Genomic DNA, 20,646 nt, shown 5'->3' on the forward strand with positions numbered 1-20,646 from the left:
AGCCACACGACTTTACAAAACGCAATCTTCTATTTGAAAGAAGTAATGGACTCGCGAATGGCAACGCAAATCGATCAAGTGTTTGGTGTGAGAAAGTTCTAAGCGAATGATACGTGATAAAGAAGTAAGATTCGAACAACATCTGTTGCATATTGACGATAGGACTTTCCTAATCTCCCCGGAATAGATGGTTTTGATTAGTTTGGTTTTGGCAATTGGATCCGAAAGACCCGACAAACAATCTTATTCTGTAAAGGTATAAGAAAATACTGATTGAGGCGGGTGCTCATTTACAACCCAAATGGTTATAAAGAATGGCAAGTGGAAGAAATATAATAAAATAATAAGAGAACTGTTTAAACCGAAACGAACGATAAACCAATAAAAGTAAATTACTCGTTTTCCACACTTTCCATACACAGAGTACCCTATGCACACCCCCAGGTATGATGATTTATATGACGTAGATTTCATTCACTATTTTAAATCTACAGAACAAGCTGTGAGTAGGAGCGGAGTTATACCTATATATTCGCAAACAACCAAACAGATGCTCTTGCCAAGCAGTACACATTCTAGTCACTCTCCGTCGCAAGCATGCTCTACAGAATCGCTTGCATCATGTAGTCCACCTTCATATCCTGCAGTTCATTTGTTTACAGGTGCAAAAAAGGCAAAACTACGAAGAAAACCGTTTTTAAGGGCAACGGCAGCTCGAATGCTCTCCAAACATGTAAATTTAAAACAATATTTGTTTCGTTTCTACCTGGCAGCTGATGAGCTGTGCGTCTGCGTGGAGGTCCAATCGAACGAACACATGATGTTCGATTGCCCAGCTCCTGGGGGGACCAGGACTCGGGCCACCCTGTAACCTAGAGGTCAAGGGGAAAATTGACCACTATCAAGCGGCGAATCAATGTGGCGAAAGCCGCATTGTCGGACCGTGTGAGATTTCCTTGATGCGGTTGCTTTGTTCAACCGACATCAGTAGTTTACCTAAGGGAAAAGATTCCTACCGCGCTCTTGTAGGAAGCTAACTTAGAGATATGTCTGGCTACCTGCCAGATTAAGGCTCCAAGTTCTTTAATGGCAGACAGGTATTTGTTGGCATTCAGCGACTGGTCGCTATACTGTTTCGTGGCTCAGTAGCCGTTTGTGGCACAGACATTCGGTCTTATGCTTTAGGGCAACCGAATGGTGTGATAGTGGGAGAAATGCCAAGCAAACCAACCCAAGAGTTTTCTCTTATATTATGATATTCTAACTGAGTTAAAACACAAATTCAGGTTTCTAAGTTAGGAAATACTTCTTTAATCTAGATTGTTTTTTTTCAATTTTGGTTAACTTTTTTTATTTTTATTTTTTTTTGAGCTTTGTAATTTAAACTTTTTTAACCTCACTAATTAAACTAAAAAAACACAAAACGTCATGTAAAAATAACACTAATGCAGTAGCACTTCAACACTTGTTAAATACTTATTCTAAGGTTCAAATCCTAATAAAGGATTTTAAACAAATTTGAATACTAGATCTTGGATATCGGGGTTCTTTGGTGTTTCATTTGTTTACAGCTGCAAAAAAGGCAAAACTACGAAGAAAAACGCAAAATTCTTAATAGTCACGCAAGTCAAAATGACGTTCGCACAGTGTAGATCAAACTGGTAATGAACCTTCGTCGTAACCATAGTTCTTCCGATCCTGAAGAACGTTTTCACGGTCGTAAAAAACCGCCAGGCCACAATGAGAGCAGAGAAAACGAATGAGATACCCAGCACCACCACCTCTGGTAAGACAATCAAATAAACATAAAACTGAATATGCAACTACAGCTCCGAATGTTGGGTTTCTTTGCCGTTACCACTAGCGAACAGTGAATATTTGGATACCGACTCTTCTTTACGATTCAATTTGAATAAACGTTCACGCAGTCCGATCTTGACTATGATGATAGTCAATCGTCTGTCACGTATAGTCCGAAAAAAAGGAAAGTAAGTAAACGTTATATAGATAAATTTTATATTAATTCACAGTTCCGGGAATAAAATGAGATAAGCCTTCTATTTTTTGAGATAAACCGAAGAAAAAAGATTTTACGGTCAAGATTCAGCGCCCAGTGTTTCAGTTGCAATAAATTTTAACAGTTTTATAAATTTTTTATAAACTTTATCCGTATTCTGTCTATTGGGACGATCCGAAAGAACTGATTCATCCATGGTTTACAACCTCCATGACGAGTATGTTGTTGCCAATAAGAGCGTTCAAAATGAAATGATTTCAATTATTGAAGAGCTAAAATATATCGGATTTACTGAATGAACTCCAATAAGATAGTAATTTTATTTTCAGTTTTTTCTTATGTAGGCAAGATAAGTTTTTGTTGTAATTATATTTTATTTCGAAATAACAATTTTGTTATTATTATTATTTTCCTAAGATTACATATTGATGGTGATAGTTCTGCAAGGGAATAAGGGGTGCCCGAGGAACTCCAACAATATGGTGGGACTAAACTAAAAAAAAAAAACAGTATAGTAAGTGATAGAGGAGAAAATAAAATGATAATCACGAGGAAAGTTCAGATGTGTCGAGTTTTAATAGCGATTTACAAATGTCAAGTTCTGAAAGTAATTAATATATTTAAAGAGTTGATAGTGATAAACCATCAAGTATAATTGTCAGAAATTCCACTATCTGATGCAGTAATAAAAATAAAAACATTAAAAATAGTTAATATAAAAAGGCAACCCACCGTTAGTCCATAAAGTTTCAAAGTTGACAGCAGAATATACCAGAAGGTGTGGTGGTTCTTACAAGATAAGAAGCTTAGAGAAAATTGATAAAAACATTAGCGATAACTGTCAACGGGTATCGATAAACTGTTTGGTTTGTGATGATTTATTGTCTTGGTTGTTCTAATACTACATATTTCAGTTATTTAAATCACTTTTCTAATATTGATTGTAATTAATATATGTATTTTAATAGCATTGGAGTAATAAAATGTAACGTTTTATTATATTATTGGAGTAATATAACTTTTTTCTAAGAAATATTAGAATTATAGAACTTAACATCATGAATTACTGATTTGATTTATTAATTTCTTTGTATGTGGATAACTTAGCTAGATTTCATGTTAGTGGTGGTAGTACTCGAAAGGGCACAAGAGGTTCCCGAGGACCTACAAATATAGGGTTCGCATTAACTGACGACGGTGATTACGATATGAAAAGAAAATCACTGTATGCTGTAGCGGATGATAAATAAGAGACTGATGCAGTTGATTTTCAATGTTGAAATGTTTGGTACACATAAATATGTTTACTAAATACAACAAAAATGTACTTTTAAGTCAGTTTGAACGTATAGTATATCGGTTTGGAAGGAATGAATTAAGCGACAAATGATTTAATAGAAATATTTCGCAAGTATTTGAATAAAATATAATTACCAATAATTAAAAATACATAAACAACTATGTAAGAAAGCGAGTAAGTCATGAGAATAAATAAATCATTGAACGCCTAAGCAAAAATTTTGTCACTCTAGATCTAATGCAACTGATCTCACAGCATACGTAGAAATTAAATAAAAAATTTCTCGGAAGACAGTAAAAGTATATATCACAGATAATTATCGAACATGATAAAAACAAACTTTTGGCAGAAATTACAGCATTAAACGTTCGACAAAATGTGTGTTGAAGATGAACTAAATGATTTTGCAGATTAATTTTTTTGTTCGGTAGTATATTAACAGAGATGAAAGAGAATGGTGAAGAACAGAAAAATAGGTGGTTTTATTATATTTTTGTTAGCTAACCGGCACCGTTTTAGACGATTACTTACATTTACCTCCTACTAGTACTGCGGCCCCAGCAGCATTTCTACCAGGGCCACAGTTATAGATCTGGAAGGTTAGCTTGTAAACAGATGACTTCAGGATTAGTAAGATAGATTAAACCTATAAAGTGCACGATGTCGCGTACACAAAATACAAAGATAGTAGTACAAGTGCTCAGACGGAAAAATCTGAAAATAATCAGCTGCGTGGGCAGTAACTAACACAAGAAACTCAAGTTAAAGTTGGGTGGTCAAGTTTTCAAAAAGAAGAAGGCCTCTACAGGTAGACGACTACATCTACAAAGATAGTTAGAAATTGAAACGTGGAGGCTGTAGCATGAATAAAAAAAATCTTCGATTCTATACCAATATGGTCAATATGCTTTAGAGGGGTTTTCCTACGAGAAGCGTTTCCGAAAAGGCTATGAAAAAATGAAGTGGCTATAGTAAACTTTCCAAAGATCTGGTACTTGTGGTGGTGGCAAAGGCCGAAGAAGAGGTGACACGTGCCGCGACTGCCGCTATCGCGATGGTCGGTGAGAGGATGGCCGGGGTGGAACTTCATCTGTCCTGCGTTAAATCTCTGTCTCAATGGCAGGAAGGCTGGTACCCTTCCCGATTTCGATGGAGGGAGCGATGGTCCAATCACGGGAGGCCCCGAAGTATCTTGGGGTGTGGTTGGACCATTGGCGGTAATTCATTCGTCACGTCCAGGTGGTGAGTGAGAAATGCTGGGTAGACTGTCAAGAACTTGGTTAACATACTATCGAACGCTAGAGGGCCCCATACATCAAAAAGGAGGCTGCACGCACATGTGGTGACCTCGATCCTCCACTATGGTGCCCCAATGTGGAAGAGAGCCATAGCGGTAGTGCATAACAGAAATCTGTTGGAGGGAGTACAGCGCCATATGGCTCTTACGATGGCGTCGACATACGCCTCTGTCTCGACTGAGGCGGTGCTGGTGGTGACTGGAATGCCGCCACTTCAACAGCTGGTGGCGGCTCGTGCACAAGTTTATCAGGCTGTGTCTATGGACAATTTCAACGCAACTGTCTACAGAGATTGGCAAGCCAGGTGGTATGCATCCACGAAAGGGAAGTGAACGCAACGTTTGATCAACCAAATTGAGCCGTGGGGCGGGAGGAAGTTTGGCGAACTGCGATTCTGGTTGACACAATTCCTGAACGACCATGGGATCTATTGTTCATTCCTGTGTGGACGAAGAAGAGCCCTTCTGCCCCTTCTGTCGGGAGTTAGACACACCGGAACACGAGATATTATAGTGCCCGCGCTGGGACGAGGAACGCCGCGACTGGGCTGCGGTAACTGGGCATCTCGAGGTTATCCAGTTGGAATGATGTTACGCAGTTCGGTGGACTTCGACACTGCGGCGATTTTTGTGTCGGTAATACTAAAAATGAAATATCGGGAAGCGAGGTTAGGAACAGCTCCGTACATATCTGCCGTTCGTCCGTGCTTGCATAGGTGGACGCTTTTTCATGTTTGCTTGTTCTAATCTTCTTTCAACCATATTCTCTACAGTTACCTCTGACAATTCCGCCAGAAACATGCAGTATAAGAAAACGATAAGAAAATGATGAAGGATGTGGTGATTTAAGAGGTAATAAAAAAATGAGGATCCAGGTTTCCTGTGTGAGATCCCTGAACCTCACGAAATTACTAAAGTAACGCTAAATGATCTGATCCGTTAACGTAATTTGTTTAAAATCTAATCAGAATTACGGCTTCAAAGTTAAAGTGCTGGAATCTCACGAAAGTGGCACTAAAATATTTGTTTTTCTGTTATGTAGCAAGAATTTTAGCTTCTGTTCTCCTTACATTATAAGTAAGTTGGAATGATGTAAATTCTTTATTTAATTTACTAGGACTGCATTACAATTCTATGGAACTGAGAACCTGTTTACAGATTATTATAAAACGAGTTTAAAACTGTTTTTCTTCACAATTGAAATGAAAAACCTCTTGCGCAAGTAACGGGTTCGTATGTCAATAGGTAATTTTTAATAAAGATAATAATTATAAAATACCTTCTTGGCATACGTGTGAATATCTGAATGTGGTTTTATTCGGGCGGCAATTCGGTTATACTTTTTAATGTCATTTCCACCAATTACAGCAAAAACTGCTACATTAAAAACTTGCTGAATTGAGATGAACTCGTTGCTAGAGGCGGTTTTTCATCCGATTTACTAAAGCATTGCACTCCAATCAGTTTTAATTTGGAAATTTGAAATCAAACCAGAAAATATTATAGGATACACCTTATTCGATGTATGTTAAATAAAAAACAGCTATTTGGTATTGAAATCTATGAATATATGTAATTCATAAATTATGTGGTTTAGCTTAAAAAGAGGTGAAAGTCAAGATCACTGCTATTCTTGAAACCGATTTATTTTTGATATAAAAAATCTTTTAAATGAAGATAAAAGGATCAGCATAGGAGTCAGAAAATAAATTGCATTAACTCGCAATATACATAATATTTAAATGAAATTATACACAGGATATTTTTTTTTTTTTTTAATTAGAAAACAGTATAGTCACAGAAACTAAACAGAGTGAACGAGAGCTGAAAGCTAACAAACAAAAGAAAAATCAGAATAGAAAATTTGACTGTCTGGAATATATCATAGAAGTAGCTAAGTTGATTAAAACTATATTAAAGCCAGAAAGAGAAAAACACTTAAATTTTTTTAATATAAAAGAAACGAAGCGGCAGCTATTAGAATTTAACAGCATAGTTAAAAGAAAAAAGATTGGATTCGGAATAATGCAACAGACGTAGTAACATGATGATTGAGCATGAATTTAAACGCTGTATTTGTTGAAATTCTTTTCATTTTATTTTCATATTTGAACTTATATATTACTAGCAGAAAAAGGAAATATTATCTTTCGCATTTTTTCTTACAAGTGGTTGAATATAGTTTATAAAGATAGACCAAAATTTAGAAAACTCAAATCTAAATATTAATTATTAAATTAAAAGTAATTCTATTATTTATTAAATTTAAAGTAGATTTATGTACTCTGCATAGTGACATTATTTTTATAAAATTTCTCGTTTAAAATTTCACAGTTTTATTTAATTACTTATGTTTTATGATCCAAATCTATAAAATATATTATTATGACCAGTTTTAAATTATATTTGTAAAAGTAAATTATAGCCACACGTTTACCTTTCCTGTAAGAATCGAAGTTATTTACTTTATGTTTTTATTCCTTTGTGTTTGCATGCATTACTGAATAATATATAACACAAAGATAGAGGGGAGAACAACGAAGTAAATTTGGTGGGATGGGTTAGATAAAGCAGACTTGTGTATATACGCCCGCTAGTGTGACTGGGTGTGTGCATCGTGAAACGGGATAGAAGGAAGAGGTTCTGGTGGGTTGGTGCTGGCAACCCGGCTACGGCACGAGCTTAGACCCTCTAATTAGTATTCTGCGGGACAACCTGGTTCTCATGAAAGAGTGGGAGGACATTCTCTACTCCATCATATGTTATTTTTCGCCATATACTCGTGTGTGTGTGTGTGTGTATATATATTTATATATATATATATATATATATATATATATAATACATACATATATACTCGTATTCATGAATTACTCATTTCAATGGAAAATATTGTTTAAATTTTTTGTAGTTACAACTTTTTTTTTACTATTCTCCCCCGGGCCAGATCCTGCAGTTAAGTAATACACAGCCCAGGGGAGTGTCCTTTACTCTAACGGGCCTCCACGTCTCGGCGGTCGGATCTCACTTTCGCCTGCCCCAAATCCCCATAGTAGGATCGACCAGGCCCGGCAATGCCGTCCCTGGGTCCCCACTCGGGGAGCCGGGACTTGGTCTTTATGCCAATGCCTCTAACGGGAACACCCAGAGTGGGGCATCCCCGCCGGGACTCGGTCATTTTCGCTCGAGACTGCGAGAGTCCCCGTGTCTCATCGCTACCGCCCACTCGTGCAAGCACGTGCAAACCCAGAGGGCTGTTCCTCATTTCCGAGCCCTACGATCCTTCTCCTGAAGAACCCTCGTCACAAACTCTGCAATGGTGTCAAAACTCTTGGGGCTCCGAAACATTGTGGCGATGATGTTCTCCACGCTGAGCGGTCCGGTAATCGCCGATCAAGCTAGGCGGTAATCATCCCACTGCGGGCACCAGACCACCACGTGTTCTGGAGTATCCGGGCCGCCGCAGTAAGAGCAGTAGGGGTCATCCCCGTTCCTTCTACCACACAGGTAGGCGCGGAATGGCCGATCAAGAACTGCGTGAGCCAGTAGTTCAGCTCACCAAAACTCCGACTGACCCACGGCTTTACATTCGTGATAAGGAGGTGCATCTACCTGCCCTTGATAGACGCATCCACCTAGCTTACCAATCTCGGAACAGGGCTGCATGTATGTCCTGCTTGGGAACTCTCCGGTGACCCAACACTCGAGCCTCTGCCAGCTGCTGAAGAGGTGGCTGCCCCGTGAATACTAGCACCGCCTCTGTCGATACCGAGGCATATACTGATGCCACCCTGAGGGCCATGCGGCGCTGTACCTTCTCTAGGATTTCCCTGTTGCGCCTCACGACCACGGCCCTCTTCCACGCCGGAACATAGTAGAGAAGTGTTGCATTGATCACATGTGAATACAGTCTTCTTTTCGATGCTCGTGGTCCGGAGTTTTTTGAGAGCAGCTTAGCCAGACGCTGCACCATTCATCCCGCCTTCCCGCTAACCTCTTTCATATGGTAGGTGATCGCTTGTGGTCCAACCACATTCCCAAGTACTTGGTGGTTTCCCGCTACTGGACCACCTCTCCCTGGATGTTGATCGCGATGGGCGCCAGCACCTGTCACCCCGTCAGCAGGACCGATAACAGATTTCTAGTTACAAATTTATATACAAAAACGCATATATTGCATTTGACATGTATAACCACACTCCTGAAAAATTATTAAAAGCTAATTTAATCGTCTTGAATATTTTCCTTAGAGTAACACTTCTTTTTTTGTTATGGTATTGTTTTATTACTTTAATGAAGTTTTAGTAGTTGTAAGGTAATGTTTTGACTAATAATCCGGCAATACCGGATTAAAGTAGCGTAAATGGTAATAAGAGACATGCGACCTGTTATTCCATTTCATTCAATTCGGGGAAATATTATAACTAAACTGTACAACTAGTATAAAGTAGAAACCATCGCAAATAAAAACAATTAAATTTCTACTAAACTTATCTAATGTATTGCTAGTGAATAGAAGTCGTATTTATATCGATTAATAAAGTTAATAACTCAATGATTCAGTATAATTAGTTAATTAATTATTAGATACTTTTATATCTGGAATATAGAATAATAGTAATATCTCCTCTCTTGCATTGATTGAATGGGTGGGTACTTGTTAGATGTCGTTTATAAAACTTAAATATTGCTTTCAAGGTGGACATTAACTATACTCTGTTGCAAAGACAGGGGTGTGTGTGTGTGTGGAGGATTTCTGCTATTTAAGATGGCCACTGATCTGAGTACTTGCTTCGCGTAGGGGCGGCAAACTATACCACTGTGTACCACATCAGTGTTTTAATTATTAGACGTTGTAATCATTTAATATATGTCTATTGTAAATGTTTAAACCTGTGTTAGTTATCTTCAGGAGTTCAAGTAGCTGTTAACACTAAACTAAATATATATTAACTTAGCTTCGGTGACTTTTCCATTAACTAGTTTTATAGCTTATTAAAAGGAATACTTTTTATTAATCGGTTATTAAGCAAGTTTCATAAGTCTGTAATATTTTTCTTTATCTCCAGTGTTTAATATTGAAGATAGTTAAGTTGTTTAAAAGAGAAAGTTGGGCTTGTTAATTTAAAAATTAATGATTTTTTTTGATTATATAATTAATATTAGTTTACTAAATTATTGCCATTAATTGTTTCGAAATGTAATTATTAATTACAGGTCAAATTACAAGTTTTTGGCTAGTTTTTAAATAAAAGAGGATTATGTCTTTTATAATTAATAATTGTTACATTTTACGATTTATAATTGTTAAGCTGCGAATAGACTTGTAATAAAGCACTCAAACATTTTGCTGACTGTGGAGTTTCATCGCCGTATGAAGTACCATAAATAGCATTTCACTGAACGGAACAGCGCCGCGAATGACTTCTGCAACATTACTTTAAATCGTGATTTAGAATAATTTTACTTTGCGAGTTATTTCTATGACTTTGAGTACAACATCATTTGGGGGTTAACAATTAGCATAGTACTATTGATAAAATATCAGATTTTACTTTAAACCACGAAAACATGAGTTTCAGTTTTCATGGAGTATAATTTAAATAATGATTAAATCTATCTCTATATCAGATAAGCAATTAGTTTCCGAGAAAAAAATTGATTTTTGTTATTTCATTTATAAAATGAAAATATCTGAATATATTACTAATTTAATAGAAAATTGGGTTGTTTCACTTTTCTCATATGCAAAAATTAAAATGTGAATTAAATATACCTTAATTTTTCTTATCATTCAGTAAGTAGTTAACATTTACAAAATTAAAAGGAAAAATTGCTATTCGCGGTAAGTTGGGCGAGAAATCGAAGGAAGCCAGCCACAATTGTCCAGTATTTACAAGTCCTCAAGTTGACTTGCAGATCAATGAAGGCGTTTACTGTCTCAAGTTCCCTAATAACTCTAGTACGCTCAGATTCGTACCATGGACAGACATACATGATATGGTCTACTGTGTCATCGACATTACAGTCCGGACACAAGCCGGAGTCAACCAACCTAAACCTAGATAAACTATCCCTAAAAGCACCATGTTACGAAAAAATTGAATAATATGCCGATTGGGGAAACCCAGCTAATCGCTTGCAACTCTTTAACATTTGGAAAAATAACGTGGGTGTATCGACCACCTAGCTTGCCAAGAGTCAAAACCTTGGTCTTCAATTTCTCACATACGTCCTGATCTTCATATATATATATATATATATATATATATATGAACGGTATATTTCCAAGAAGGCCATCCTTCTTGGAAATATACCGCTGGCTACGCTCCATAGACAAAATATCTAAGGGTTTTATGCCGGCAATCGCAATGACTGCCTCTGGTAAGACAGTTCATTAGCCACCGACTACAGCTAGCAATAAAAGACTCTACTCGCAAAAGAATGTCCCTATAGTATTGGCATTGTAAACGATGAGCACAGACTGGCGCAGCGTACATTATGACTTCATAAACACGGTAATTCAACCCCCAATCGGGATGGATGCTTCTAGGGACGCCGAAGAAATCATCGATGGCCTTCTTCGCTACAAACTGGAGGTGCTTCTTGAAGAGAAGCCTCTCATCAAGGATGACACCCATATACTTCTGAACGGTAAAATACCTAATGGGATGGCCATCCATCACAACCCGTGGGTGAAGGGTTGCAGGCGACCCATCATAAACATTATAGTGGTTTTCTCCGCAATGAAAACCATCTTATACTGAAGACTCCACAACCTTATTACGTTACATGCCTGTGTCGCTCTGAGCTCTGTCTCGGCATGCAAATCGCCCTCAACCAGCAGCAGCTCATCGTCGACATAAGCCACGATACGAAAGCCGCTGGGCATCATCAGCAATTGCATGAAAGAGTTGAACTCAACAACTCAGATGAGTGGATCTAGAACACTACCCTGTGGACAACATTTAGATAGGGTCTTCCCTACCACCAAACTGCCGTCACGAAGTTCGACAGTTCTGTCGCTGAAGTAACTCGAGAGAGTTCTTATCTCATTTAGCGTTCAACCACGCTGCTGCAGTTTAAACAAAGCAGAGGGCCACCACAAGTTGTTTAAGGCCCCGGATATGTACAAAAAGACTCCGAGTACATACTTGCACTCCCTGGCCGAAGCCAAATCCATGAACCTAAGAAGCGCGTCCTCTGTGCCCTTACCGGGGCGGAAACCATACTGGTCGCCCATCAGCATATGGTAAGGAGTTAACTTACTGTTAATGCGGAGGTACAAGACCTTCTCGAAAACCCTACCTACTACAGCCAAGAGAATCAGAGAACGGTAAGAGAAACTTACAATGGGATTCTTGTCACCACCTTTGAAGAGAAATTTCAACATACCACGTTTCAACATATCACGAAAATCTTTAATTAAAATTTAATTTTTTTTTAAAATGGTGGGTGATAGAAAGATTCAGAGTTCATATTAGTTTTTAGTATCAAAAAACTGAATAAAATCATGTATTACATGTTAGGAAACAAAAAAATATGTGTATTACTTTTATTGATCACTTAATCAGCTTACAGCTGATTATTCCAAATATTTATCTATTACCAACTCTTTGTTAAGAAAGTTGATTTTTTAAACAAGAATTTAGTTCAGTGTGTTCTGTGGATTAGAAAATAATTTTAGTGTTATGTTAAAGGGCTAAATGTTATGTAATTCATAAACTGATTTAAATCAATTAATAGAGTGAAAATAGAAAAAAAAAAATTAGATTATTTTTTGTAATTAATTACAAAAAAATTAACATTTTAAAATTTTAAATTTTCAGAAATATATTAATAATTAACTCAGGTTAGCAGTTTATTTTGTTAGCAATTTTTGTGAATATTCTAGCTAATTATTTTAGATTTTTGATATTGAATTTTAGTGTAAAATCAAGTTAATACTTTAATCGCGCTATCAATAAATAGAATTTCTTATTTTTTAAATTTTTATACATATACATACATAAGCAAAGTTTAAATATATGTTTTATTAATGTTACATAAAAACTTGACGCTTACATAAAAATTTGTTAAAATGATACACTTTTAAACTTTAAATTAAAAGAATTTTGTAGAGACAGAAATGAAGCACGGCAGTTGTTATGAGAAGGACAATTTATTGGCGTATTAGAGGAGTTGAGAGTACATGGACCGTGCTCCATACATCTCGACCAACTGGGCTGGACCTGCAACATTTGTTCATTAACCTCCACTATCCACTGCTACTGTTACAGTGCTGCGGACTGTTGTTCATTGCCTACCAGTGTGGCTTTCTCTTACTCTTTCATTTCATTGAATTTACTCTTTTTTTCTTTTTCTAGCAGACTTAGTTTAACTTTTTGCCAAAACACGTTCACAGAAATATACACGTAAGTTATACGGGTATTGTTACGTCAGGTGGGATAACATTATATGAACAATTTTTAAATAAAAGTATTTTCAAATAAAATATTTAAGATTTTTTTTTAAATTTATAAATAATTATTCAATTTTTAACCAAATGAATTCTACAATAACCAAACATTTGGTTCAATTTTTCAGTTATGAAATATTTTAATATGAAGCGAGTAGAAAATCACTCTTTTAATGCAGGTCACATATTTATAATTTTTTTTCTATTTATTTATTTAAAATTCGATTTTCTTTATAAGGGAATTAAATAAGAAAAGTATAAATTTAAATATATATTTTTCAACCCGGATACATCCACGATCATTAAAAAGGAAAATTGGTCTTAAAACGTAATTTTTAAGACTATTAATTCGGTTATCTATTTAAAAAATAATAATTTCTGTTAATATTATAGGTTAAAATTCATTCATATTCCATATTTGTAAGGTGCAAGTAACATTTTAGTTAAGTGAGCCAAATCTAAACTCTCAAAGTTCACGGGAAGTATTCATTTAAAATTCAGATTAAAGTTTCTTTTTGCATGAAATAGTAGGCATCAACAGCTATGATCATTATCCCAGAGGATTCTGATAGCGTATGATCATGTTACGCCTGAACAGGATCAAACCCTTGACCTACGCACGAAATGTCGAGAAGCTACCTACTCAGCCATGGAAGGCAGCTGTAAATATCTTGTTATAATGAAACAATCATAATTTTATTTGTGTAATTTGCTAGACTCGATTTATTTAAGACAAAATAAGAATTACTAATAATAAAAGAATTTGTTTGTACGTCTCCAGAATTATAAATGTACACCTCGAACTATGGTTAAATCAATGGTCATAATTAAGGTAAAATGTGATTTTTACCTTCAGTAACCTGAGTAACTCATACATTCAATTTTTAGGTATGATACAAAGCGACAATCAATTCCTAATTCAGAAATATCTCTCCCTTGGATAAATGTCAAGAGGACTATGTAGTTTTTAAGTATTAAGGAACTTTTCTACTGAGAAGTAAAATATTAATAGATTAATCAGATCATAATAATTAATGAGACTTTTCTACAGAATTTGTTTAACGAATAGACCGGTATTGACCTATCAGTCCACAACTAATCTCTTTCCATTCCTTCAATTTGTCTTATACAATATAGCGTATGTTTCTTGTATTAAAGGACAGAAGAAACAAAACCTTTTATTCAGTACATTCAATCTTATCCAAACAAGTAGGTTTTTATCACCTCAAATATATCATTTTTGCATTTTTGATAGGTTACAAAGTAAATATTTTAAATAGTTTTAAGGAAACTGGTTTTACCTGCAAAAATTTTTGAAAACATGCGCAATATATATATATGTATGCATATAGACTTTGTCTTCATTTAAGTGTTATTTAAAAAGAAAAATTCTATTAAGTCATATTTAAATATAATTTACATAGTGCCAGTACAATATAATTATTTTTGTTGGTAATTTATTTGGTATAATGTACTCTTAAGCTCTTTTATGGTGATGACAAACAAACTTTCAAACATTTCCTAACTAGATACGATCACGAATCTATTATTCAATCTGGGTAGAAGACAGTTTTCGTTGTGTTGTCCTTCATGAGATGGTAGTAGTTTGCGATGACGAGTATTGAACGTTTATAAAAGTAGTTCACAAATTACAAGTATTAATATAAGAGTTATGATGCATTTAAATCTGCTTCAGTTGCTATTTTTCAATCGTAAAGTCGATGTAAAGTTTGTTTAGAAAGCTGTTTTTTAAGTTACTATATTCTTTCTTTCTTTCTTTTTCTATCTTTTTCCTGTTTAGCCCCCGGTAACTACCGTTTAGATAATTCTTCAGAGGATGAATGAAGATGATATGTATGAGTGCAAATGAAGTGTGTAGTCTTGTACATTCTCAGTTCGACCATTCCTGAGATGTGTGGTTAATTGAAACCCAACCACCAAAGAACACCGGTATCCACGATCTAGTATTCAAATCCGTGTAAAAATAACTGACTTTACTAGTAAGTTACTATATTAAACCCTACATTAATTAAAATTAAAAAATTTTTTCAGACATGTATAATTACTTTCAGTTATTTATTTCGTTTTTCTTATAATCATTAGTAATTAGTAACTAATCACAAATCACCAAACTACTACAATACTAATAATATTTCGGACTCGCTTTTTTCTAGCCTGTAGATAATCGACCAGTTAAATTTTTTTTTAAAACTAATTAATTAAATGAATATTGTAATTAGTTTAAAAATTATATGATCACACTCCCAATTATTTTCAATAATCAATATTATAATCACCATCTAGTTTATGTCTACCGTTTCCTTTTTACATAAATTTATTTTAATTTTATCCAAATAAAATAAAATATAATTGTGGTATGCTAGTTTGTATTCTAAACCGATAAACGTTTACTTCAGTATAACTTAACTGTACAGGGCACACATTTCAGACTAGCAGTATTGCTCTTAAAATTATTTAACACATTCTAAAAAACAGGGCACCAGTTTTCAACACCGTAACTCTTTTACAATATCTTTATCTCATACGGAACGTAATAAGGAAAACATAGACTTTTGTAATCATCGAAGTCTAATAGACAAATCACATATTATTATATTTTAATTACTAATTAAAAAAAAAAAAAAAAAAATAGTAGTTCAAAGAACACTACCATTTTTGTCTATCTGCCAGTGACAATTGTTAAACATTATTCTGGTCAATCAACTATTATTAAATTATAACTTTTTAATTTTGAAAATAATAAGTAGATTTTTGTCAAATATAAAATGGAGTAGAGACAAATTTTGTTTGTCTTCGCATGTTTTAAAGTTTAAATAATTAATAATATTAATGTATAATTTTGTTTTTGTTTCCTCTTGATTATTTTTTATTACACAAGTATTAGCTCTTTTATTTCACTTCCCATAAAATATTAAATTTGAAATAAACTACTCTGTTTTTTTGTACATAAAGATGTCGCAGTAAGTCGTATTGAAGAAGTTATTTATATTGATCTTTATTTTTATGATATTACGTTTACATTAGCAAATCCGGTTGTGATAAAACTTTCATAGATATTGAGACCAATGTAATATTAAAATCATTTTACACGTTGTAGATCGAACTCCTTTCTCTCCTGTTAAGTGCTATTGAAAATGTTTCTCTTTTTATTCAAACTACAATAACTTCTTTTTGCCTGTAAAGTTATTTATATTTACAATGAGACTCAGTTAAAACTACAGTATCAAAATAAATAATGAAAGCTATGTAGACAATTTTTTTTAATATTTACAATGAAATTCCGTAAACTGCATATGTGAAATATGATAAAGTTTTCCTGAAATATGATAAAGGAAATATAGGCACTGAAATAAGTTACAACAGCTTGGTTTTATCAAAAATTTGAGATGTGGACACCACATGACTTCCTTTTTAGCCTATTAAATTACATATAAACATTTTTTTTTTTTTAAAAATGAAAAGAACATAAAATTTTCTTTCATTAATATCTTCTATATTTTTTCATATTTTATTTTTATTTTTATTATTGAATTATTATTTATTGTAAACATATTTTTACAATCAGAGGTTAATAATTATTAATAAATCAACATATGTAAATTAAAAAAAAAAAAGTTAAAAAAAAGGAGATGATGTCGGATATGAACCGATGTGCTTTCCCCCTGTAAGATCCAATTTTTTTTTTTTTGTCTTCAGTCATTTGACTGGTTTGATGCAGCTCTCCAAGATTCCCTATCTAGTGCTAGTCGTTTCATTTCAGTATACCCTCTACATCCTACATCCCCAACAATTTGTTTTACGTACTCCAAACGTGGCCTGCCTACACAATTTTTCCCTTCTACCTGTCCTTCCAATATTAAAGCGATTATTCCAGGATGCCTTAGTATGTGGCCTATAAGTCTGTCTCTTCTTTTAACTATATTTTTCCAAATGCTTCTTTCTTCATCTGTTTGCCGCAATACCTCTTCATTTGTCACGTTATCCACCCATCTGATTTTTAACATTCTCCTATAGCACCACATTTCAAAAGCTTCTAATCTTTTCTTCTCAGATACTCCGATTGTCCAAGTTTCACTTCCATATAAAGCGATACTCCAAACATACACTTTCAAAAATCTTTTCCTGACATTTAAATTAATTTTTGATGTAAACAAATTATATTTCTTACTGAAGGCTCGTTTAGCTTGTGCTATTCGGCATTTTATATCGCTCCTGCTTCGTCCATCTTTAGTAATTTTACTTCCCAAATAACAAAAATTCTTCTACCTCCATAATCTTTTCTCCTCCTATTTTCACATTCAGCGGTCCATCTTTGTTATTTCTACTACATTTCATTACTTTTGTTTTGTTCTTGTTTATTTTCATGTGATAGTTCTTGCGTAGGACTTCATCTATGCCGTTCACTGTTTCTTCTAAATCCTTTTTACTCTCGGCTAGAATTACTATATCATCAGCAAATCGTAGCATCTTTATCTTTTCACCTTGTACTGTTACTCCGAATCTAAATTGTTCTTTAACATCATTAACTGCTAGTTCCATGTAAAGATTAAAAAGTAACGGAGATAGGGAACATCCTTGTCGGACTCCCTTTCTTATTAGGGCTTCTTTCTTATGTTCTTCAATTGTTATTGTTGCTGTTTGGTTCCTGTACATGTTAGCAATTGTTCTTCTATCTCTGTATTTGAACCCTAATTTTTTTAAAATGCTGAACATTTTATTCCAGTCTACGTTATCGAAAGCCTTTTCTAGGTCTATAAACGCCAAGTATGTTGGTTTGTTTTTCTTTAATCTTCCTTCTACTATTAATCTGAGGCCTAAAATTGCTTCCCTTGTCTCTATACTTTTCCTGAAACCAAATTGGTCTTCTGCTAACACTTCTTCCACTCTCATCTCAATTCTTCTGTATAAAATTCTAGTTAAGATTTTTGATGCATGACTAGTTAAACTAATTGTTCTGTATTCTTCACATTTATCTGCCCCTGCTTTCTTTGGTATCATAACTATAACACTTTTTTTGAAGTCTGATGGAAATTCCCCATTTTCATAAATATTACACACCAGTTTGTATAATCTATCAATCGCTTCCTCACCTGCACTGCGCAGTAATTCTACAGGTATTCCGTCTATTTCAGGAGCCTTTCTGCCATTTAAATCTTTTAATGCTCTCTTAAATTCAGATCTCAGTATTGTTTCTCCCATTTCATCCTCCTCAACTTCCTCTTCTTCCTCTATAAAACCATTTTCTAATTCATTTCCTCCGTATAACTCTTCAATATATTCCACCCATCTATCGACTTTACCTTTCGTATTATATATAGGTGTACCATCTTTGTTTAACACATTATTAGATTTTAATTTATGTACCCCAAAATTTTCCTTAACTTTCCTGTATGCTCCGTCTATTTTACCAATGTTCATTTCTCTTTCCACTTCTGAACACTTTTCTTTAATCCACTCTTCTTTCGCCAGTTTGCACTTCCTGTTTATAGCATTTCTTAATTGCCGATAGTTCCTTTTACTTTCTTCATCACTAGCATTCTTATATTTTCTACGTTCATCCATCAGCTGCAATATATCGTCTGAAACCCAAGGTTTTCTACCAGTTCTCTTTATTCCGCCTAAGTTTGCTTCTGCTGATTTAAGAATTTCCTTTTTAACATTCTCCCATTCTTCTTCTACATTTTCTACCTTATCTTTATTACTCAGACCTCTTGCGATGTCCTCAAAAATCTTCTTTACCTCCTCTTCCTCAAGCTTCTCTAAATTCCACCGATTCATCTGACACTTTTTCTTCAGGTTTTTAAACCCCAATCTACATTTCATTATCACCAAATTATGGTCGCTATCAATGTCTGCTCCAGGGTAAGTTTTGCAGTCAACGAGTTGATTTCTAAATCTTTGCTTAACCATGATATAATCTATCTGATACCTTCCAGTATCGCCTGGCTTTTTCCAAGTGTATATTCTTCTATTATGATTTTTAAATTGGGTGTTGGCAATTACTAAATTATACTTCGTGCAAAATTCTATAAGTCGGTCCCCTCTTTCATTCCTTTTGCCCAGCCCGTATTCACCCACTATATTTCCTTCCTTGCCTTTTCCAATGCTTGCATTCCAATCTACAACTATTATTAAATTTTCATCTCATTTTACGTGTTTAATTGCTTCATCAATCTCTTCGTATACACACTCTACCTCATCATCATCATGGGCGCTTGTAGGCATATAGACGTTAACAATCGTTGTCGGTTTAGGTTTTGATTTTATCCTTATTACAATGATTCTATCGCTATGCGTTTTGAAATACTCCACTCTCCTCCCTATCTTCTTGTTCATCACGAAACCTACTCCTGCCTGCCCATTATTTGACGCTGAGTTAATTACTCTAAAATCACCTGACCAAAAGTCGCCTTCCTCTTCCCACCGAACCTTACTAATTCCTACTATATCCACATTTGTCCTACCCATTTCCCTTTTTAAATTTTCTAGCCTACCAACCTTTTTCAAGCTTCTAACATTCCACGCTCCGACTCGTAGAATGTTATTTTTTAATTTTCTGGTGACCCCTTCCTTAGTAGTCCCCACCCGGAGATCCGAACGGGGGACTATTTTACCTCCGGAATATTTTACCAAGGAAGGCGCCTCCATTATTGCTATGTGAAAATGCAGAGAGCCACATTTTCTTGGAAAAAAAGCAGCTGTAGTTTTCCATTGCTTTCAGCTGCGCAGTACTCAGAGGACTGAGTGATGTTGATACGGCCGTTTAAGTCATCCTGACTCACGCCCCTAACAACTACTGAAAGAGCTGCTGCCCTCTTTCAGGAATCATTCCTTAGTCTGGCTCTCAACAGATACCTCTCCGATATGGTTGCACCTTCGGTCCAGCTACTCTGTATCCCTGAGCACTCAAGCCCCCTCACCAACGGCAAGGTCTCATGATTCATAGAGGATGTAAGATCCAAATTTGTAAGATCCAAATATTTCATTATTAAAATTCGATTGGGGTATAACTTATATCATGAAAAGCTTTAATGACGGCTTATTACTGCAGTTAAGAAAGAGTCTAATATCCACATTTTTTTGGATTTTGGGCTTTTTTGGACACTTTTGATCTAGTCGATTGCAATCAAAAGGGGAGGTGCACAACTAGATGTTACAGCAGTCCTAAATCCAAAATTCAACATCCTACAACTAATCGTTTTTCAGTTATACCAGATATATACGTACGTACGTACAGACGTCACGCCGAACCTAGTCAAAGTGGATCCAGGAATTGACAAATAGATATTTCCGTTGAAATCTAAAAACCGAAATGTTTCGTGCTCACAATACTTCCTTTACTTCGTAGAAGAAAGTAAAAATGCTTTCCCTACCTTACGAGTAATTATTTAAATTGTTTTATTTATCTTTATATAAAAACATTAATCAATGTATAAACACGTACGTGTACAATATTGGGATAACTAAGTGTAATTATATACAATTAAAAAATATAAAAATTTATTTTAGAGCAAGTTTGCAACTTTTATAAAATCTTGTTTAATCATAGGTAT

The 20,646-nt window shown here is 34.8% G+C and overlaps 1 protein-coding gene across 1 annotated transcript in view; it reads left to right on the top strand.

Annotated features, from left to right (window-relative positions):
- The window catches only part of LOC142318316 (lachesin-like), a 470,857-nt gene that overhangs the window by 180,392 nt on the left and 269,819 nt on the right, over positions 1-20,646 (top strand). The gene's annotated exons all lie outside the window — the stretch shown is intronic.

The sequence above is a fragment of the Lycorma delicatula genome, chromosome 1 (assembly GCF_047948215.1).
Source record: "Lycorma delicatula isolate Av1 chromosome 1, ASM4794821v1, whole genome shotgun sequence".
Lineage (NCBI taxonomy): Eukaryota > Metazoa > Arthropoda > Insecta > Hemiptera > Fulgoridae > Lycorma > Lycorma delicatula.